The sequence below is a fragment of the Fukomys damarensis genome, unplaced genomic scaffold, assembly GCF_012274545.1.
Source record: "Fukomys damarensis isolate Sample0158 unplaced genomic scaffold, DMR_v1.0_HiC HiC_scaffold_21, whole genome shotgun sequence".
Classification (NCBI taxonomy): domain Eukaryota; kingdom Metazoa; phylum Chordata; class Mammalia; order Rodentia; family Bathyergidae; genus Fukomys; species Fukomys damarensis.
Genome location: NW_022900933.1, coordinates 23,631,294 through 23,649,466, shown reverse-complemented (window position 1 = coordinate 23,649,466; position 18,173 = coordinate 23,631,294). Strand labels below are relative to the sequence as shown.

The following is an 18,173-nucleotide window of genomic DNA, read 5'->3' as shown; positions in this document are numbered from 1 at the left end:
ATCTTCTAATACTGCTATTTATATATTGACCTTAAACTCATACCCTAATAGAGGTGGGCATGACAGAAAATGAATATATAGGCAACTTCATTACGTGGAAGATATTTTACATCAACAGATTCACGTAATGTTAACAACAGTTCTGTGGGGTGAGGATGTCAGTATTTCCACCTCGTAGGTGACAGACAGGAAACTTGGAGCTATCTCGTTATTGGTGTTAATGAAGAGTTTCCACTATCCCTGACCTCCACACATGCATTATGATATCTGAACACTCTTCAGATCCATCTGGCAGTGGATAATTCGGGCACCATGGCCCTAACACATACAGGGCTCTGTCCCTTTTCCTTGGTAGGGTTTCCATTTTTGATGATGTAAACTTATTTATTAGGTCAAAGTTCATACTGTCAGAGGCTGTACCTTCTGCTTCCCATAAAATTATTGATACCATAGAATAGCTTGACCAATATATGCTGCTAATAGATAATAAGAAGTATATTAACATAAATGTTCTTTGTCTTTGCACATATGGATCAAACTTTCTACAGTCTCGTTTTCACGTTCCAAGTCCACATGTCACTGCAAGCAACCCACTGACATAATGTGGAATGTCTGCTTCTCTGTGTGGACAGATGGAGGGCCCCATCCAGACAACTGTGCAAACACTGAGCGGTAACATAAAATAAACTCTCAGCATTATATATTAACAATGAAATCAGTATATTTTGTGAAGTGATGAGAGACAGGAAAGTTCAAGGACATGAGTATTTAGATTTTTCAGTCAGAGGAATAAAGAAATGGTAATGATTTGAGACATTTCTCTGTGTTTTAATTAATCAGTGACAGGTTGAAAGATGGAATCAGCCTCAAAATGCTGTTTCAGGAGAGAGTGGGTTGAGAGATGACTTGGTCAAGGTCTGCTGGGTTTGGGAGAAAACTAAAAAGGTGAGAAAAGAGCAATGGTCTCACTGAACAACAATAAAGGCAACAACAGATGTGTATAAAAGAGAGTAGCAGTTGGGGGAAGATAGTGAAGAAATGCATAGTACCCTTTGGGGTCTACAACATAGAGTGCAAAATGTATACAATGCAGAAGTAAAATGGATAATAGCATAACTGGAAATGTTGACAGAGTTCTCTTTTTGTGGCCCTGCAGTAAAGGCTATTCATCCTTTAAACTAAGCTAGTTAGCACTAAAACCAGTAATCAAAATGAAAAAAGAACAAAACTGTAGCAAACAAAGACATTGCCTATACTACTTTCCATGTTAATTGTTCCCCATGTAAATCCTTCTCAACTTGCCCAGTATTCAAAGCGCTAGTGTTACATCTAAGCAGAGAAAAAGTTCTGGAACCTAGAAGCTCGCTGACATCATGAAGACCATGGAAACATACACAGAGATCCCATGACTCAATGACAGTGAAGATGCAGGCACCTTTCATCACGTGTAAGTGCCTCCTTGCACAGTGGCAACCGTTCACATCTCTGTGCTACAACCTCCAAAATGGTGTGTCAGCCATTGATTATTATCTCTATAAACCCATCTTATGTATCTCTCTCTTTTATATTTTCATCACACTGGGCTTCTTCCAATGTCTGAAATACACAAGAGAGTTCATGAGATGGGAAGGGAATGTGTAACATCAAGGAGGAAGGCATGGGAAGCAATGAAACAATGTGCCCAGGAGTCTTCCTCACTCACTAGTAAGGAGGCTACACTGACAAATGGTCCTTAGCTTTCCTGTTCCCAAGCAGATGTTAACTGTGGTGAGTTGAATGAAAACCTCAAAAAAGAATGCTCATGTCCACCTTACTGGCAATACTGTCAGTGTGACTTCATTAGAACAACAACAACAACAAATCTTTCTAAAGATAATTTTGGCTCTCAAAACGGAGTGATCCGGAATTGCCTTACTGGGTTGCCAATCTAAGGATTTGTGAAGTAAACAACTGCATATTATAAAAGATAGAAGAGGAGACAGAAACAAAATTAACTGTGAAGTCACAGGCAGAGACAGGAGTGATATAGCTACAAATCCCAGAAGCCAAGAAATGCTAAAAGCCACAAGAAGTTGGAAGAGACATGAGAAAACTTTTCCTTCCAGCTTCAAGGTAAAGCATAGCTCTCTTGACCTTGATTTTATACTACTGACCTCCAGAGAGATTAGAGAATAAACTTATTTTCTTTAAGCCATCTAAATTGCTTTAAATTTTTATAACAGCCCTAACAAAATAATATTTTATCCAATGATAAAGATAAACTGTCAGAGTTTTGAAACTTTAATCATCAAAATTATTTAACTTCCTCACATCTAAAATAATGCTTAATAAATAATCACATAAGTGATTAACTATGTTCCACAGTTTACTCAGTGATCTCCTGAGAGTTTCATTACCTTGACTCTCTTTAAAACTCCTTGATCAATAAAAATACTACAATGCAATCAAACTCTTAAAGTATAAAATCAGTGTGCCTACCATCTAAGACGCAAGAACTTCTGCATCTTTGTCAGAGGTACACCAGTATACTAGGAACACTAGGTGGGGCCGCGATAGTGTTATTTGGCAAACATTTGGTGTAGAAGAGTTTGTGCGTATTTTCATTTTTGAATTCTATTAATTTTCAAACTGGTAAAATAAAATTGCAGTTATAAATCTTGAGAAGAAATAGAAATTAAGACAAATATGAGTGGAACATGTGGATCCATGAACTGCAGAATTTTCTAGTAAACACATAATCAAATAATAATATATATAGCAGGAGTGTACACCAAAACAACACAGAAAAGATTCATAGACATATTAGAAAAAACAGAAAAGTGTTTATCAAATATACTATTTAAAATATAGAGCAGAATTTTACATTTTTATATATGTCATTAGAATTATGTCACAGTTTTGAAGGATTGATATAATTATTATATATATATGTTTTGAGTACATGTACTTATTTTATATATGTGTGTATGACAGTATGTGTATATAATATATGAATAAATCTATTTAAAATTGTTAGTTATTATTTTTAGCTAGAAACATTTAACATGTTAATTATTTAAGAAATGTGAATATATGCTTAAATTGTTGTGAGCCTCATAAGAAATCTCTATTTTGGACATAGATATGATTTCTGTAAACATGTGAAACCTGAAACTTGGCAATACAGTGATTAGAGAACCTGCTTTCAATAATCATGTCACAGGAAATTGAAGTTTTTTTCTATTCTAGGCTGGGGATTTAGCCTAGTGGTTCTGCTGCCTGCCTAGCAAGTACAAGGTCCCAAGTTCAATCCCTGCTATGAAGAAAAAGTCTGTCTATTCCAACAAAATATTTGGCTCAGGTTACTGTTCTATACAGATGTGAAATTATAGAACAATACCTTACAGGAAAGAAAGGCTCATGTAAAAAATTTTAATTTGTTGTATATAAATATATATTCACCCATCCACCCATATATACATAGAAGGTTGCAACAGTGTTTTCAATAGAAATATCATAAAGGAAGAAGAAAACATCAGAAAAGTTGATTCAAAGTAAGAAAATGAAAAGGATGAGAAAGATAATGAAAAGATGAAAATAAAGTGTTTGTAGATGGGGAGGGGAGGAGGGGGTGAAGGGAGGGCAGGGACAAGGGCAAAAAATGAGAATCAAGACTTGTCATGTAGAGGTACAAAATCCCAACAATGAATGTAACTGTACTGTATCCCTAAAATGTACCAATAAACTCAATTCAAGCTGAAAAAAACAAAAAAAAAATTATATATTTTTAAAAGATCATGAAATTTTATTTTGTACAATCCTCATCAAACCTGGCATATATTATTACTTTTATTTAATGTTGAAAAAATTCAGGTTTAGAAATATTATTGCATCCAACCCAAAAGTGCCTGAACCAGATTATCATAGCAGGCTCTGCAATGTTCCAACATCAATTGGTTTTTCTTTCATCTCTTTTGATGAGATGTTTTCAAGAAGATTAGAAAATATCATGGTATTGAGTTCAGCCCTGCACAAATGAAAAATAGATATTTATTATGCAATGGATTTACTTTTTTGCTTTAAATTGTTCCTTTTGCTACCCTAATGTGGGGCCCCAAATGCTAATTTTTAGAAATATGCTTTTAGTTCTACACTGATTTTCCCAGACTTTTCTACTAAATTCAAGTAATTTAAATCATCTGTTCCAATTATCGTGTTTCATAAAGAATTTTAATTGATAGTGAGAAATATGATGGGAAATTTTAATCAGATAAGATTCTTACTCTACCAAATGAAGTAATTGGTAGCCCTTGAATATAAATGAGATTTCATTGGCAGAAGACTGATTTATTTCTAATAGGTTATCATTGAAAACATTTTAGTCTTTCTTAATATTTTTAAATTTCTGTGATTTTGTAAAACAATAGCAAAATAGGCAAAACAACTATACTCTGTAAGAAAAGAGAAGAGAAAGGGCCCTGTCTTTTTTGTGAAAGACCTAGTTCTTAATAGTAATAAACTATGGGTGGGGGCTTTCGCTTGGTGATTCTGCTGCCTGCCTCACAAGCGCAAGGACCCAAATTCTATTCCTGGTACAAAAAAAAATAGTAATAAGATAGAGATGTTGCTTAATGAAAATATCTTCCATAGACATTGGAGAAGCCACACTATTTTTTATTAGCATGATGCTCACTAATTATATCTCTTCTCTCACAAACTTTTTTTTCATGTTTGTAATGAATTATTAATAGAGAGTTGTTCTCAGGCTTCATTCAGCAGTGTGTATGTCATTGAAGTAAGGAAATGTATGTTTTATTAGGTGATAAACTAGTACCAGGCTAATCATAGTCGCTATCATCCCCACTCCCACCCACAAGATTCCCATTTAGCAAATCCGTAGGGGACGGTATGAGGTTGACCAGATGACGCTTGCCCTTGCTGAATGAAGTTTGAATGAGGTCGCGGGCTTCAAAGAGTTGTTTCCTTTTCCCGGATTGCCTCCAAAACATCAACTGTGCAAAGCATGGTGATCCTACACCACTCTGTAGTCGTTTTTAACAGAATACACATGTGCTAATTTTTGGCACCTATTTTAATTTAAAATGAGGCCATAAATTCAGAGCTGTGATCTTTGGTAAGTTGCTCCTTTTAGTTTATTCTATATTTCCATTTCTTTAGAGCCTGAAAACATTCCATCCATTATTTATTTATTTAGTTAGTTAGTTAGTTAATTTGTTTGTTTTTAAATCAAGTGAATACATTCCCTGCTTAGCAGAGAGACCAATTAGTTTAAAAGGTATTGTAAGAAAAACATTTAGAGTTTCATTCTTGATAAATTAGGAATATGAGTTTTTCAAGCTAGTTTTATACATGAGAATAAATAGTTTTATGTCAATTTGGAAATCCAAATGTATGATATTTTCAAGAATTGCTCTAACTTGGAAACAGCCCATTTGCCCATCAGTTGGAAACTGGATAAAGAAGATGTAGTTTTTCTATAAAATGGAATACTACTCAGCCATAAAGAATGAGAAATTAGATTTATTCAGAGGAAAATGTATACATATTGATGATATACTCCTAAATGAAATAAGTCACACATGTGTAAATACTGAATAGTTTCTCTGGTGTGAATAAACTATAACAGTACATAAGATCCTATTGAGATAAATGACAATGTGAAATAGGAAGAACTAAAGGTGTAGGGAAATTGGGAAGGGTAGGGGAAAGGGAATAAGGGAAAAGAAAAAAATATGAGAAAATGGAAATAAAGTGTTTGTAAATGGGGAGGGGAGGAGGGGGTGAAGGGAGGGCAGGGACAAGGGGAAAAATGAGAACCAAGACCTGTTATGTAAAGGTTCAAGATCCCAGTAATGAATATAACTGTACTGTATACCAAAAATGTACCAATAAGCTCAATGAGAAAAAAAAAGAATTTAAAACAAATCATACTTATAAGCAAAAAATTAGTTGATAACCACAAATTTATCAGGAGTGCAAAAAATCAGGATTAACAAAATAGTATTTAAAAGCAAGTATCGGAAAAATGCATTAAATGAGATAATTTGCACTTATGTTATTAAAATATAGACCAAAATTTGGACAATTTTTGCAATATTAAAAAGCATTATCACCTTTGAAGTACAAAAACTATAATATATTATGTTGCAAGGGAATTTAAAAAGAAAGATATGATTTGGCAATGATAAGGGTGAAAAATATGTTCCCAACAAGACAAATAACATTTACTGTTGCTATAAATAAGTTATATTCTAATTTACTATGGGCATCTCAATGCTTATCAAGAAGTGTCTTTCCAATTGACAGATGGTAGTTTGAGTCTCATAATTGTCTGAACAGTGATTTTACAATATATATAAACTTCATTTATCATTCACTGTGACATTCTTAGGAATATCTGTATTCGGTTTTTTTAAACAACTTATTCAAAAATCCATAAAGCTGGAGATAGCCCTAATTTCTACCAAAATGCTAATAAAAACAAATGATATTAATACATTCTAATTGTGTGGTGTGCATTATACTCCCAGCATTTTAAAATTGCAGTCTTTATATAAAATAATAAAATTAGAAGAGCAATTCTATACAATAGGTATTACTTGTATCCCTATTTTATATGTTGAAACTAAGATTGTGAGAGGTTTCAGGAATTCACTCGTGTGCCGTCAATAATAGAAAAGATAAAGCAATCTCTAGGGTCCGAGTTCATAATAACCTCTGTACTATATGGCATTTTTAAAATTAAAAACACCATTTTTATAAATACTTTTCATTCATAAAATGAATGCTTTGAAGAAAAATGTGAATCATCTTAATAAGTGAGGTAAAATTCATTTGACAAAAATACAGATGTAAGACTAGAATAGAACATAAAAAAGATCTTTCTGGAGAGAGAAAAATAGATTAGGCATATCATCTTTATGTTTTACATATTTCCTAACATTTCTAAGATAAACTTTACTCTAATAAAAGCATCATAATTATAGCAGTGAATGATCAGCATATTGTAACATAAACTATTATTTTAGTTTTTGTTCATGTAACACAAAATAAACAGCATAGAGGTTCTCCGAAGGGTACCTTTATGTTTATTTGTTATTGTTGTTCCTCATCCTAAAGTATTTTGGACAATTTATATGATATGAATGAAGCAAGATCTAAATCCAAACACATGCTACTTAAGGGTAGGATGAAAGGGTCACCAGAAGGTAGACACAAGTATAAAAAGAAATTGTGCAATCTTTCTGAAAAGAAAGAGGAATTTTTAATATTGTGGCTGACTTTACATATTAAAAAAAAATTGTCCTGATGCAGTACAAGATTACCCTTCCTAAGGTAAACTATGTCCTGCTTTTTCTACTTCAGTACACCCTGGGAGATTTTACAGGCTCTGACAAAGCTGAGCCACTGACACTTTATTTTCTCTTCCAATCTTTCCATCTCCTCCCCATCACTTGCTTTTCTTTCTTTGTTTTCTTTTTTAATCATGTAGAAATCAGACAAAATGAAATAAAAAGATGTTCTAGAGCACCAGAAGCTCTTTTTCCTTGCCATTCCTAGAGTAAAATAGTTTTGTCCAACACCAAAAAAATCAATTATTGATTAATTTTTTTAAACTGAAGCATAAAATAGCAAATAATGAAGTGATCGTAAATATAAGCCTTGTCACAGATCAGAAGAAAGATAAAATTTACATTAATTAGGATGGTTTGATCAATAGTTAGGCTTAGGATATGACCATTGTGACACGAAATAGATTTGAAGACATGTTTTTTTAAAGGAATATATTCAAGAGTAATTGAGTTGAATGGAAAAAATGAAGTATATTTTCTCTCTTTAGAGGTGAAATATAATTAGGATTTATTCTTCTGCCCATTTTTATGATTATAACCTAACCTTATCCTAAGAAAATGTTTACTTATGGATTATTCAAAACAATGCACATACATTCCTGTCCCTCTCTGCATAACATTTTAGGTAACTACTTAAATTTCTCTGGTGAGATTTTGATCCATGATCATAGTGACAAAAACCACTCAAAATCCTGTTTTAATTGAACTAATTACCTTTTTTTTCTGATCGTTTCCCACATCCTGCTTACTATTTCTAAAAAAAATAAGACTTCGGCATATCTCATAAACGAGTCCAACTCTCAAATTTGTGTTTTTCACATATTATTTTGTCTGTCAACCCCCCATCTTCTCACCTGGTAATTAGATTTCCCTATGGATTTGATTGTTTTTTATTTACAAACATGGCTGTACTCATTGTGCAGGAAATATATCAGTGAGTTCCTCGTGGAAGTAGACCACAAATTTTTTCATAAACTTATTGTTAACCTTTGGTATAGTTTCAGACCGAAAAAAATTAGTAGATATTTCATGGGCTTAAAGATTAACTGTTGACAAAAATGCTTGAATGCAGCAAGGACAATTATACAAAATATGTATTATGTTCCCAAAGTGCTTTGTGAAATCATTTTTTTTTTTTACTAATTTTGTTTAAAAGAAAATTTAAATCAATAAAGTCCATCTCTTTCTGCATTTATCTAAAGGCTGTCATTGTTAAACTGGCTGCAAGCGTGTCATCAGCTTGCCCAAAGTGATTTTTTACCTGCAAGGATCTCAAGGGGACACGCAGGCATCTGGAACTTCCTTGCTCACCCACCCACAGATTAGCAAGTTGATGATGGATGAAGTTAATCAGGTGAAGTGATCTGAATATCTTTTCTGCTCATTTTCTTTGTTCATGTTTTACATACTTTCTTTTAAAGAATGACAATCCCCACTTCATTTCCTTGGTGTCATTTGAACACCATGAACTCCCTACATTTCTCTTGTACAGCATACTCCAGAACCATCCCCTCCAGTGTGAACAATTTTCAGGGTTACTGACAATGGTACCACTGGCAGCTACACGATGACCACATCTCTCTCTGATTAGGGTTTTGAGGGGCTCTGTCTAGAGTGTACTTTTACATATGCAATTATTCCGTAGTCAACAAGAGCACAACTAGTCACTGTTGTTGCCTCTTAGTAAACACTAATATTGCCAGTCTAAGTCTGTCTCCTGCCATTTATTAATTTACTAATTTCTTTTGAATTCATCTTTGTTCCTATCATTCTCAATATACAACCATTCCACTGTGTTTTTCCTTGCTTGATTTGGTTTCTATCCATTCTTATAAAATTCACATAACTTGATCTATTTAATGGTGAGGTTTTTTATAATTCATTTTGTTTGTTTTCACTTCGCAGTATACTTTTACTGTATTGCACCATGCACATTTAGTATGTTCTTTTTACTATTGTATAGTTTCCACAGTGAATATTCATCTTTGACTTAAACATTTAAGATTGTCTCCAATGACAAGGGGAAAAAAATGAGAACCAAGACCTGTCATGTAGAGATACAAGATCCCAATAATGGATGTAACTGTACTGTATATCTAAAATGTACCAATAAACTCAATTTAAAAATAGTGTCTCCAATTATTGGCTGTGCAAACAGTGAACTTCTTGTACTGGTATGTCCTTCTGGAAGTACTTCCCTTGCATACAGTCCAGCAAAGGACACTGGCAGACCAGAGGTTACACACAGGTGCTGATTTTGACAAAGGACTGGCAGATTGCTGTTCAAAATGCTTATAGCAGTTAAGACTTTCACTTATAGTACATGAATGTGGCTGGGTAAGGATGAATTCTTGCTATTATAATTTTTCTTTTCTCTCAGTGAAAATGAGCACTTATTGTCATATTCTTCTCTGTTAGCTCATCTGGGCTACAAATACAAAATGCTTTAGACTGAGAAATTTGTAAATAATAGAAATTTAATTTTGTGCAATAGCAGTATCATAGCCAATGTAGTTTATCTGAGGCACAGCGATGCCTAATTGAAAACCTTTCACAGTACACCACCATGACAATTTTCAAAATAATGGGCATTGATAATGCTGACAGATTGAATTTTAGAGAGAGATGGAGACAGAGAGATAATAAATTTTATTTTATATTTCCCCATGATTTTGTGTTTAACTTTTAAATTTATTTTTTAACATTTCTGCACTTATAGATGAAGGATCATTTTTTTTAATTGAGTTTATTGGTGCATTTTAGGGATACAGTGCAGTTACATTCATCTTTAGGATCTTGTACCTTTACATGACAGGTCTTGGTTCTCATTTTTTCCCCTTGTCCCTGCCCTCCCTTCACCCCCTCCTACCCTCCCCATTTACAACCACTTTATTTCCATCTTTACATTATCTCACATTTTTTCTTTTCCCTTATTACCCTTCCCCTACCCATCCCACCTTCCCTACAGCTTTAGACCTTTTCTTCCCATTTCACAATGTCAGTTATCTCATTAGGATCTTATGTACTATTACAGTTTATTCACACCAGAGAAATTATTCAGTATTTACACATGTGTGACTTATTTATTTTACTTAGGAGTATATCCTCAATATTTTTTTAAATTTTAATAGAACTTTTTGCAACATGTCCTTTATTTTTTTTTCTTTTTTATTGAGGATATTGGTACAATCTAGGCATACAAATACAGTTACATTCATCATTGGGATTCTGTACCTTTACATAATAGGTCTTGATTCTCATTTTTCCCCTTGTCCCTGCCCTCCCTTCACCCCCTCTTCCCCTCCCCATTTACAAACATTTTATTTCCATTTTTTCAGTTTCTCATATTTTTTTCCTCTCCCTTATTACCTTTCCCCCACCCTTCCCACTTTCCTTACACCTTTAGCCCTTTACTTCCTATTTCACATTATTAATTGTCTCATTAGGATCCGGTGTACTATTATAGTTTTTCACACCAAAGAAACTATTTGGTATTTCAGTTAAAGAAATCTCTGTATGAACATGAAAAATAGGGAATCCTAAAGTAAAACTAAAAAAGGAAAGTAAAAGAGAAAAGTCAATGATGTAATATCAAAATAATCCTTAATTCTGAAGATGAAAATGGTCCCTGAACATATTTAAATTGATTCTCGCTCTTATAGTCTTATCTTATGCTTTTTTCATTATTTAGAGAATACTTTATTAGTTTCTGTAATCAGAACATGTCCTTTAAATTGTGTTGACAGTTTAATCATGGAGTGCTAGCTTCCCAAACATGAAACTATCCCAGAATACCTGTTGTACTTCACATGCTTATGTCCAGCTATGTCAATTCATGAATTATTTTATTAATATGATTTGAATATTCATTTTACCATACATCTTACCAGTTTGTTCCTTTACAAAATCAAACCATTCCTTTGTATTTTAATGATGCAGCATAAACATTTGAATGAATCATATAGGGAAACCATCCATACTCTACAGTAATCAGCTGCTGAGAAATGCAATCTGCAGCAATCCAGACTTGTAGGAATCAGATCACCATCTCCAATACAACCTAGTAAGTCAAACAACAGCACTTGTCACTATTCACCACCAACAGCATAGTCTTGATTAATAATTGAGAGTTTTTAAAAATTTTGTCCCCATTTCCATCTTAGGGATAACCAAAGAGAGGCAAATATGTCACCAATTTAACCAATCACATAGGACATTCTGCGGCTAATCTGCCTGCCTACTGCCTGCCCAAGGGTACAGCCTCTAATCAGGGAGGATCTTGATCCCTCCCTTTTCATCATCGGAAGCTCTGCCTCCTCTCTGCCTGTCTCTGAGCCTTTGCTGAAAAGGAGATGATGGTGGCTAAGTCCCTTTGGACAAACATAGGATCAGTAGCTTTTATCTGTTCTTAGTTGATGAGTCTTCATTTATTCCCAGAGCTGCACTATATTTATAGATTTATTTGGAAAAAATGAAAGATTTAAAATGAGTTGTATTACCTAAGAACACAGAAAGATTTCCATTTATTCAGAATATCTTCTATTTACATTGTTTTAAAATCATTTTTGTAGATGTCTAAACTTTCTCAAGTTATTTACGCTATTATTCAGACTACTTAAATTTATCACTATGTTATAATGTATCACTTCAATAGAGGAATACTCTAGAACATTTAGATTAAAATATTGACTATTTCTCTCTGATTCTGGCTGCTGTCCATTTCATGTTACATTTTGAGTTTACATATTGTACTAGAGGATCGGGCTGCTGTACTTTTTATTAACAGTGCATTGCATAGCTGTGTCTCATGACCCTTTTCCTTGCTTTCTATTTTGTCTGTTATTAACAATTATTTCTTCCTAGTTAAATTGTCATTATTTTCTGATTATATGATACTCTACATTGAAGACCCAAAAAACTCCACCAAAAGACTTCTAGACTTAATTGACAGATTCAATAGAGTATCTGGATACAAGGTGAATACCCAAAAATCAATAGCCTTCTTATACGCAAATAACAGACTCACGGAGAGAGAAATAAGGGAAAAAATTCCTTTTACAATAGCATCCAAAAAAATGAAGTATCTAGGAATCAATCTAACAAAAGAAACAAAAGATCTCTACACTGAAAACTACAGCACTCTGAAAAAAGAAATTGAAGAGGATATAAAAAAATGGAAAGATATCCCCTGCTCCTGGGTAGGAAGAATCAACATAGTGAAAATGGCCATACTAACAAAACTGCTATATACATTCAATGCAATGCCAATTGAAATTCCAACACTATATTTCACAGAACTAGAAAAAAAATCCAAAAATTCATTTGGAACCATAAGAGACCTAGAATAGCAAAAGCCATTTTAGGCAACAGACACATGGCACCAGGTGTAACAATTCCCAATTTGAAACTATACTACAAAGCCACTGTGATAAAAACAGCATGGTACTGGCAAAGAAATAGGCCTGAGGATCAGTGGAACAGACTGGAAGACACAAAAACAAACCCAGATATACTCAGCTACCTCATCTTTGACACAGGAGCTGACCATCCTCAGTGGAGGAAAGATCGCCTCTTTAATAAACAGTGTTGGAAAAACTGGATGTTAACCTGCCACAGATTAAAATTAGACCCTTATCTTTTGCCACGCACTAAATTAAAATCAAAATGGATTAAAGATCTAAATATTAAAACAGAAACATTAAACTTGCTGGAAGGTAAGTTAGGCAGAACTCTAGAAGACATTGGCATAGGAAAAGATTTTATGAACAAATCCTCAGTAGCACGGGAACTAGCAGATAGAATCAACAACTGGGATCTCATATTACTAAAAAGCTTCTGTACTTCAGAAGAAACCATCAGCAGAACTAAGAGACAATCTACAATGTGGGAAAAAAGTTTTACCAGCTGTTCCTCAGACAAAGGACTATTATCAAGAATATATAAAGAACTCAAAGCAATCAGCCCCCCCAAATATAAAGACCCTATTCAAAAATGAGCATCCGAAATGAACAGACATTTCTCAGACAAAGAAGCCAAAGCAGCAAGAAAATATTTGAAAAAATGTTCCACATCACTGGTCATTCGAGAGATGCAGATGAAAACAACACTGAGATTCCACCTCACCCCACAAAGAATGGCTGCTATCAAGAAATCACACAATAGCAAATGTTGGCAGGGTTGAGGGGAGAAAGGAACCCTTCTCCATTGTTGTTGGGAGTGCAGACTGGTGCAACCACTATGGAAATCAATATGGAGATACCTCAAAGAGCTTGGACTGGAGGTTCCATTTGACCCAGCCATCCCTCTGCTGGGTATCTTTCCAAAAGAACTAAAAGAATCATATCACAGAGAAGTATGCACACCCATGTTTATAGCGGCACAGTTTGTAATAGCTAAATCTTGGGAACAGCCCATTTGCCCATCCGTTGGAAACTGGATAAAGAGGATGTGTTTTTTCTATAAAATGGAATATTACTCAGCCATAAAAAACAAGGAAATAGATTCATTCATAGGAAAATGGATACATACGAGGATATACTCCTAAGTGAAATAAATAAGGCACACGTGTGTAAATAAGGAATAGTTTCTCTGGTGTGAATAATCTGCAATAATACATAAGATCCTAATAAGATTACTAACATTTAGAAATGGGAAGGAAGGAGCTAAAGGTGTAGGGAAGGTGAGATGGGCAGGGAAGGGTAAAAAGGGAAAAGAAAAAAATGTGAGATAAAGAAAAGATGGAAATAAGTGTTTGTAGATGGGGAGGGGAGGAGGGGGTGAAGGGAGGGCAGAGGTAAGGGGAAAAAATGAGAATCAAGACTTGTCATGTAGAGGTACATGATCCCTACAATGAATGTAAGTGTACTGTATCCCTAAAATGTACCAATAAACTCAATTAAAGCTGAAAAAATTTTTATTTCTTCCTGATTCCTCCTTCTCCTTCTGCCTCCCCTCTTTCCATCTCTCCTTCCTTCCCCTCATAAGCCTCACTAAATATTTCCTTCCCTTGTTGTTCTTTTTGCCTGAGTGTATTTTTATTCATAAGAGTTCTCTGTTCTATTTTAATTTGAGGTTCTCTTATATTTATTGGTTAATGTGAATTTTATATTCACTACAGTTTTTGACATACTGGAAATTCTTTGTCATCTGATTTCACACAATTTCTTGTATTTTCTTCTTTATGTTATCTGTCCTTTAAGTCTTTTGCTAACATAAAATTATATTTTCTATTTTTGTTTTATGTACATTGAAATTCATATTAATGTTTATTCTTATTATATTACTTTATTAATTTGACTGGTACCTTAGCTAACTTCATATTCTTTTACTGACTTTCTTCCCAATCTAAGTGTTACTATTACCTAAGAATGAACTTCTGGATATTTTATAGTAATATTATTTCACTTTTATTTTACCATTGACTTTTGGGATAATAATAAACTTTCTTAAATTTTATCAGACCCTTATTTTCACATATTTTACAATAACCCTCTGAATTTTGTTTCTTACTTAAATCTTTTTCCCAAAAATGTTTTCAAAGTAAGTTTTTGAAAAAGTTTCTGAGATTTTTTAAATTGTACATTTATATTTAGGTGAAAATTTGGTTGGCTGCAAATTTATAGGATCATCACTTTCCTGTGTCACAAAATTATGTAGATAACTATCATTTCCTATAGAAATAGTTCCTCTTAATTAAGATAAAAGGCAGTCTGGGTTTTGATGGATTTGGGAACAGAAGATGGTTATCTCAGGTAAGTACAGAGTTGCCTCTATCACACTTGGCTGAGATAACCATCTTGTTTCTAACTGAACTGTTTCTCTAAGAGAGTAGGTACTATCACTTGTTTATTCTCACACTGAGAGAAAAAAGCACTTACTTTTTCCAAGCATCCTTTAAAAATGCTTTAAATTTATACTCTCCTCTCTCTCTCTCTCTCTCTCTCACACACACACACACACACACACACACACACACACTTCTTTTTCACCCAAGTCTGTTTGACTAATTTTCCAGAAAAATCTACTGTGTATAAAAGGACATATGGATCCAACTCATAGGAATAAATGGAAATGTAAGAAAAGTAGACATCTTTAGATAGTTACACATATGGGAAAATAAATAACCATTTTCTTCTTTTACTTCCTCTTCATTTTTCTTAGTCTGCTTCTCAAATGTGAATAACTTGGATTTTTTATGCACAAGTAGATATTTTAGTTACAGTTAGATAGTGTTGATTAATCTTTCTCTCTCTCTCTCTCTCTCTCTCTCTCTCTCTCTCTTATATCTGTACCACTAATTATATACCAGGAAAGGTAAACTCAATTGATTTTGTCTTCATACTGTCACAAATCACCAACCTGTGTCTTAAAAGAAAGTCCTAAATATAAAGAAAATAAAAACTTGGAATTATATGCAAAAAATACCACCAGCCACTACCACAGATCCCACCAAAATCTTCTACCAATTATGGCACCAGAAAAATAACCAGATTCATTCATTGAATAAATAGAATTATAGTCTTTTCTCACTGCATAAACAACTGATACTTCCAAAAGTCCTGCTTGTGTAGAAAACGTGTATCTTTCATTTAAAACTCTTTAGCTAACTGCCACTCTTAGAAATGATCTCTAAAATTTCAAAAGATGTTTGAAATAAATTTAGAAAGAACAAATCCAGAATTCAGCCAAGTAGTACTGTTAATTGGCTTTCAGTATATCTAAGAAAGAAAGATACAATCATGAGTTTCTAGCACCTGAATCCATAATAATAAAAAATAAAATATATCACATAGTAAAATACAGATTATGCTGAAATATCTTGATTTGATCATTATATAATGCATGCATATATTAAAACATCACATTACACTTCTTAAATATATATAATTATCTTTCAATTACAAAGAAAGTTAAAATAAACTGAATGTATAAACTGCATTTTGGCTTTCTATTCCTTTAAGTTATCTTTATGTTTATATTTTTGTTGTCATAGTAGTTAACTGTACCTATGTGCACTTTATACTTTATGATGATAATTCTAATTACCTTTCTTTCTGTTAGTGTTCTGTTAGAATATTCTGTGAGTGTTCGTTGTGTTTATTATTGGAAAACAATGTTACCTCCAGTTCTCAGAATATAAAATAATATAGAATAGCATAAAGTGTTAGAACTTGAAATCAAAAGTCACTTACTTAAAAGCTACCTCACAATGTGTCACAAACTATGACTTCTTTTGCCTGTAGCTTATTCAGATGAATATTATATCTCACTTATTTTATGATTTTTCTTTCCAAAAAATATTCTGTGGCATCAGTTCACATTAGGATCTAATGACAACAATTTGGTTCCAAATCCCCGAGGAATGAACATGTCAGAATCTTGGCCTGGATTCTCTATAATTTTTTAATCTTCTTCATAGGAACCATTTGAAAAATGGTGCTTTTAGTGACACAGATGTGGATTCTGCAGTATAATGTTACATTTGCTGCTCTTTCAAAAGCAAAGCTTTTTTGCACCGTGAAAATTCAGAAGTATTTGGAAATCTCTTGATTGACTTGGCATTTATTTGACTCTGCATCAAACAAATAACCAATCGAATATATCCAGGCATTCTGGGCTGCCAAACTTCACCTCCGAGGTGAAATCTCAGTCAATAAGAGGCTCGTGTTGGAAACCATGAGTGACATTTAACTAAGAAGTGCAAAGCGTGCAGCTGTATTTTTGACACCGTTCCTCCCACACAACTGTCAGCAAGTATAAATTAACTCTGGGAGTCTATAGGTTTCAGTGATGGATGAAGATGTTTAAGCCACATCCCAGAATCACCAAGGTGATGCACTTTGAAGTTTGTTCATATATACGTATGTGTGTGTGTGTGTGTGTGTGTGTGTGTGCTATCACATTTGATTTTGCTTAAACATCTCCCATGTCACTACAGACATGATTATATAAATTCATATGCATTTCTTATGTGCAATATGTTACATGTCCACTTGAGAGAAGATTTCAAATGTTTGTTGTCACAAATTTCATTCATATTAAATCAGTATTTTTTTTGAAAAGCCAAAAGCGAAATATAACCACTTGAAAAATGTTGAAAGTTTATATTAGTAGGTAATATAATACTTGTATTTTCCCAGAAATAATTTCAGGTGTAATCAGTAAAATTTTATTTCTTTATGTATCCTCTTCCCTTCTACTGTTCTAGGGAAGTGCGAAGCTGAAAGTATGAGAGAAATTGTCAGGTCAGTTTTGTTAAGACTCAGAAAGGAACGGTTGCATAAAATGCATTTTAATTCTATCATTTGAGGGGTCACAGAGTCACACACAGTATACTGATCTTGGAGAAAGTATTTTTGCGAACTGAAAATGAAAAGAAAAACGCTAACTTTCATTTTTCTTTACATTATGAGTCAGCAAACTCTTCTGCTAAAAAGTTGTAAATGTTTTAGGCTTTGCTAACCATGCAGTCTCTCTCACGATACCCAACTCAGCTACTCCTGTGCAAAAGCAGCCAGAGACCGTATGTAAAGATATTGAAGATATACTCCTAAGTGAAATAAATAAGTCCCACATGTGTAAATACCGAATAGTTTCCCTGGTGTGAATATTCTGCAACAATGCATAAGATTCTAATAAGATTACTGACATTTAGAAATGGGAGGAAAGGAGCTAAAGATGTAGGGAAGGTGTGATACATAGGGGAAGAACAAAAAGGGAAAAGAAAAAAATGTGAGAGAATGAAAAGATGAAAATAAAGTGTTTGTAGATGGGGAGGGGAGGAGGGGGTGAAGGGAGGGCAGAGGTAAGGGGAAAAAAATG

The 18,173-nt window shown here is 33.6% G+C and overlaps 1 long non-coding RNA gene across 1 annotated transcript; it reads left to right on the top strand.

Moving 5' to 3' along the window:
• The first annotated feature begins 1,374 nt into the window (after positions 1 to 1,374).
• Positions 1,375 to 16,711, top strand: LOC104856763. The gene is made up of 3 exons (XR_778698.1): positions 1,375 to 1,447; positions 8,555 to 8,706; positions 16,666 to 16,711. It is a non-coding gene; the product is annotated as an uncharacterized LOC104856763 (long non-coding RNA).
• The last annotated feature ends 1,462 nt before the right edge of the window (positions 16,712 to 18,173 follow it).